Here is a 5,000-nt window from a genome sequence, read left to right on the forward strand (position 1 = left end):
ATTTAGCTGTTATATGTATTTTCCTTGCGGCCGCGCACACGCGTCGCCCATCAGCCGCGCTCGCCGCTCCGCGTCTGGCCAGCAGTGTAAATAGGGCTAGCGCCTTCTTGTGCAGAGAACTGAGCATCAGAGCCGTATAGCCAGCTTAATCCCTTCCCAAATGGAGTACTTAACCACATCCTTTCCTTTCACGGATTAAGAAATAAGCTCATTCTTCCGTCACAATCCGCAGTTCCTGCGCGCCTCAGAATATCGTCACCTACCATCGAAATGCTAAGGCTTAGGTAAATTCTAAACGCGCTGTTTTCCTGCCCGACTGCTACCTTTTCGATTCCCAACGAGAAAAGGCTAGGCTAGGCTAGTAGATTACATACTGCTGTGCAGTATATATTGTTGCTTCTGTTTTGGATGTGTCTACTGTGTTCTTGTAGGTTGTATCACTTTGTCTCGTAATATGTCTTCATTGTAGCTAGTTATTTGTTAGGTTAGGAACTACACTTGCAGAAGTAAAGTCGTGGGTGCTGCACAGTCTGCGAGAGCGCGCAAAATGTAGGAGAGAAAGTGGAGAGCCCTAAGCTATCACCCAAGCTTTTAAAAACACTGTGGTGCTTTATACTCGTATGCTACTTGATACGGTGTCAATTAATTTATTATTTATGTGTTAGGTTAGAAAATTTATTCCCAAAGAGGTAGTTTGTATGTGCTGCGTGACTGGCGGACGCGCGTATTCTTTCAGGGACAGAAAACAACTAGGTTATATGTTTCTCATGCAAAGTGTTCCCATACTCTCTTACTTGTCTGTTAGGTTAGGAATTACCTTCGAATAAGTAAAGACATGTGTGTCATGTATGCTACTTGATACGGTGTCAATTAATTTATTATTTATGTGTTAGGTTAGAAAATTTATTCCCAAAGAGGTAGTTTGTGTGTGTTGCGTGACTGGCGGACGCGCGTATTCTTTCAGGGACAGAAAACAACTAGGTTATATGTTTCTCATGCAAAGTGTTCCCATACTCTCTTACTTGTCTGTTAGGTTAGGAATTACCTTCGAATAAGTAAAGACATGTGTGTCATGTAGCTTGCAAACAAGTGCAAAGTTGGGTGAGAAGGAGGGCTACAAGCATTTCTCCAAGTTCACAACAGACTGTTTTCATATCATTCTTGTAGGCTAATGTCTTCCTTTTAACCACCATGTCCATATGTTCATTATTAGTGTATTATTAGTGTGATCATTATTAGTGTGTTAGGTTAGGAAAATTTGCAGCAAGGTGCATATATTATCCTGCTAGGTTATACGTTTGTCCTTCAAAGTGTGCCCCTACTCTCTTACTTGTCTGTTAGGTTAGGAATTACCTTCGCATAAGCAAAGACATGTGTGTCACGTAGCTTGCGAGGAAGTGCAAACTTAGGTGAGGAAAAGGAGAGCTACAAGGAGTTCTCCAAGTCCACAGCCCGTTTTCATATTATTCTTGTAGGCTATCGTTTTCCTTTAACATCATGTCCATAAGTTCCATATTAGTGTATTATTAGTGTGCTCATTATCAGTGTGTTAGGTTAGGAAAATGTGCTGCAGGTTTAAGTCGTGACTGGCGATCGCGTGTGTAGGCCCTGCTAAGCTCGTTATCCAGGGATAGTGGTAGTCTTGCCCACGGAAAACTGAGCTCTCCATAGTGATCGCCCCAAAATGGGGCCTACTAAGGACACTGTAGGCGCTGCAAGTCAACTTGGACGAAACTCGGTTGCTCCTGGGGACAAGGACAACTCAGCGTCATGTACCGACCTCCAGACAATGGAAAACATAAGAGAGGAGATGGAAGCCTTCTTGTTTAACGAAGTAAATAAAATAAACAATGCCCAGAAGAAGTTTATCCTAGGAAAACTCTCAGTGTATGAACAGATGCTGAAGAAGTATGAGATGGAGGTTCTTGCACTCAAAACAGAGTTGCGATGTGTGAAGGCCTCCCAAGCAGGAACACCGCCACTGGTTGAAAGCTATGCCAACAAGGCGGCTGCAAAACCTTCAGCACCCAAACAGCAGCTGATAAAACCGCAACAGCCTAAAGTCCTAATGATAAAACCGGCAGAAGGAGTCAAGAAAACTGAGAAGGAACTTGAAGAAACAGTAAAGAACCTTGTTGCAACATCACTGAAAGACGTGCGTATTTCCAAATGCAGGTCAATAAAGGACAAAGGTATTGTTCTTGAAGTCCCTAATGATCAGGATGTCGAGAAAATAAGGAAGTGTGAAGACATCTCACAATCAGGAATCACAGTCTCTGATCAAAAAAAAAGATCCCCAAAGATTATAATCTTTGATGTAAACAGGAATACAAGTGAAGATGAACTCAAAATGGAACTGTTTGAGAGAAACCTCTCCAGGATGAATGTGACACAGGAAGACGTTATGGATGGCGTAAGAGTGCTGTTCAAGACTGGCCCAAGAAACCGTGAGGAAGCAAACATGGTACTGGAAGTCTCACCAAAACTCTGGAGCAAAATAGTACAATATGGTAGGGTCTACATAAACTGCAATTCGCACAGGGTACAAAACTACAGCAATATAAGCAGGTGCTACAAGTGCCAAGGTCATGGCCACACAGCAGCAAAGTGCAAGAATGCAGAAACCATTTGTGGCCACTGTGCAGCACCAGGACATACTTTTAAGGAGTGCTCAAAGAAGGACCAACCAGCCCAATGTGCAAACTGTAAGCGGGCTAAGAAGGCACACACCCACGCAGTGACAGAGAAATCTTGCCCTGAATACAATAGAATAAAGGCCATAATACATAGCACAATTGACTATGGCATGTAGTAATAATGTAGCAGTACAACCTGGAAGAAGACCACGGACAGATACACAAGAAAAGGCAATAAGGATCCTTCAAATAAATGGGCAAAGAGCAAGAATCGTCCCAAATCAATTGGCACAGCGAATCAGCGAAGAAAATATAGATGTGCTAATGATCCAGGAACCCTACTGCGTAAATAACAAAGTATTTGGGTACCCATCAAACTTCCAGCTGATCTACAGCCCCAAAGACGAACCACCCAAGGCAGCAATAGCAGTTAAGTCACAAACAGTAACTGCTTTGCAGTTGACAAGCTTCTGCAACATGCACATAGCTGCTGCCAACATAAATGGAGCCTTTGGTGACATCTACATTGCCAGCATATATTGCCAATATGGATCACCCATAGATCTTTTTCTCCATCAACTGGAGATTATCCTCGACAAACTGCCAGGAAAACCAGTTATAATAGGGATGGACACAAATGCAAACTCACCAATCTGGCACAGCTCAACGATGGATGCAGCAGGCAGAACGCTTGAAGACTTCATTTCACAACACGGGCTGATAATAATGAATGAGAGGTCAGAGCTAACTACATTTTCTGGCCCAAATGGGGAGAGCAATATTGACATCACACTCTGCACACCTCCAGCTGCCAAAGCGGTGTGCAAGTGGATGGTTCATGAAGAATGGACGTCAAGTGACCACAGGGCAATAACATATGATTTCGTGGTACCTCAAAGAGCGAGAGCTACTGTGGAACTTGTCACCTACAACACAAGCTTCGCAAAGTGGCCCATCTTTGACCAGCATCTCATCAGGTCCACAGCCCACTGGCCACAAAGCCAAAATGTAGGAGTTAATGAAATGGTCACAAGGCTACAGGCAGCAATCCACGAGAGCTGTAGCCGATCAATGAGAAAGAGGACACAGGTGCAGAATCCAGTGCCATGGTGGAATGCAACACTTGCTAACCTGCGACGTGACACCATTTCAGCACGACGAAGTCTGCAACGAGCACGTAAAAATAATAATGCACCAGACATAGAAGTAGCAAAACAAACTTACAATAGAGTGAAAAACAACTACAATAAGGAAATTGCTAAAGCCAAAGAGGAGACCTGGAAGAAATGGGTCACTGACTGCGATCAGAATGACCCGTGGGCCATAGTGAGAAAGATAATTCGGCCAAAACATGGGACAGAAAACGTGCTGAGTAATATAAAAACAAAAGACCAGACTCCTACAATGACTTGGGAGGAGACTGTACGGTCATTATTACAGAACCTGCTTCCTGATGACAACCCAGAACAGGACACAGATGACCAACAAGCTGTGAAAACTGACAACAACGACTATGACAATGTGGACCTTGACCCAGAATTCACACTAGAAGAAATAGGGGCAGCAATAAAGGCTTGCAAATCAGGGAAGGCAACAGGTCCGGATGGTATTGATGACGTTATTATAAAAAGAGTTTGGCACACCAGTCCCCATCTTCTCTCAGATTTATACAAAAAATGTCTACAGGAAAGAAGAGTCCCAGATACGTGGAAGGAGGGAAATGTCTGCATATTGCTGAAATCAATAGACAAACCTAGGGATGAGCCTAAATCCTACCGTCCAATATGCCTTCTATCTATCTTAGGGAAAATTTTGGAAAGGTTGGTAGTCAGTCGTCTGGAAAAACGCTATGATGATTCAAATATCAAGGCCCACAACCAGTTTGGGTTTCGAAAAGGCGCATCGACAGAAATGGCTATTAGGCAAGTGATGGGTAGTGTGGATTGTGAGGAGAAGTATGTGGTAGTAATATTTGTAGATATAGCAGGGGCCTTTGACAACTTATGGTGGCCTAGTGTTATGAGGCGTCTGAGAGCAATCCAGTGCCCGCGTAATTTGTATGACTTAATGGCAGATTACTTTAAAAACCGGAAGGTTATGGTCCAAAGTAGGGCTGGCTGTGTAGAAAAATTGATCACAAAGGGCTGTCCACAAGGCTCTATTTGCGGTCCTTTCCTGTGGAATCTCGTCTTTGATGAGATTGTGATTGAAAAAGAAGACGAGCAATGGACAAAAGTGGCATATGCGGATGACCTCGCAATCATCATTAAGGGTCAGAGCAGGAAACAGATAGAGGACAGAGCAAAAATCGCGCTGGGCGACGTAAGCAGATGGACCACCGAAAACAAGCTAGGGATATCCAAA

This window comes from Schistocerca piceifrons, unplaced genomic scaffold, assembly GCF_021461385.2.
Source record: "Schistocerca piceifrons isolate TAMUIC-IGC-003096 unplaced genomic scaffold, iqSchPice1.1 HiC_scaffold_936, whole genome shotgun sequence".
NCBI classification, from domain to species: Eukaryota; Metazoa; Arthropoda; class Insecta; order Orthoptera; family Acrididae; genus Schistocerca; species Schistocerca piceifrons.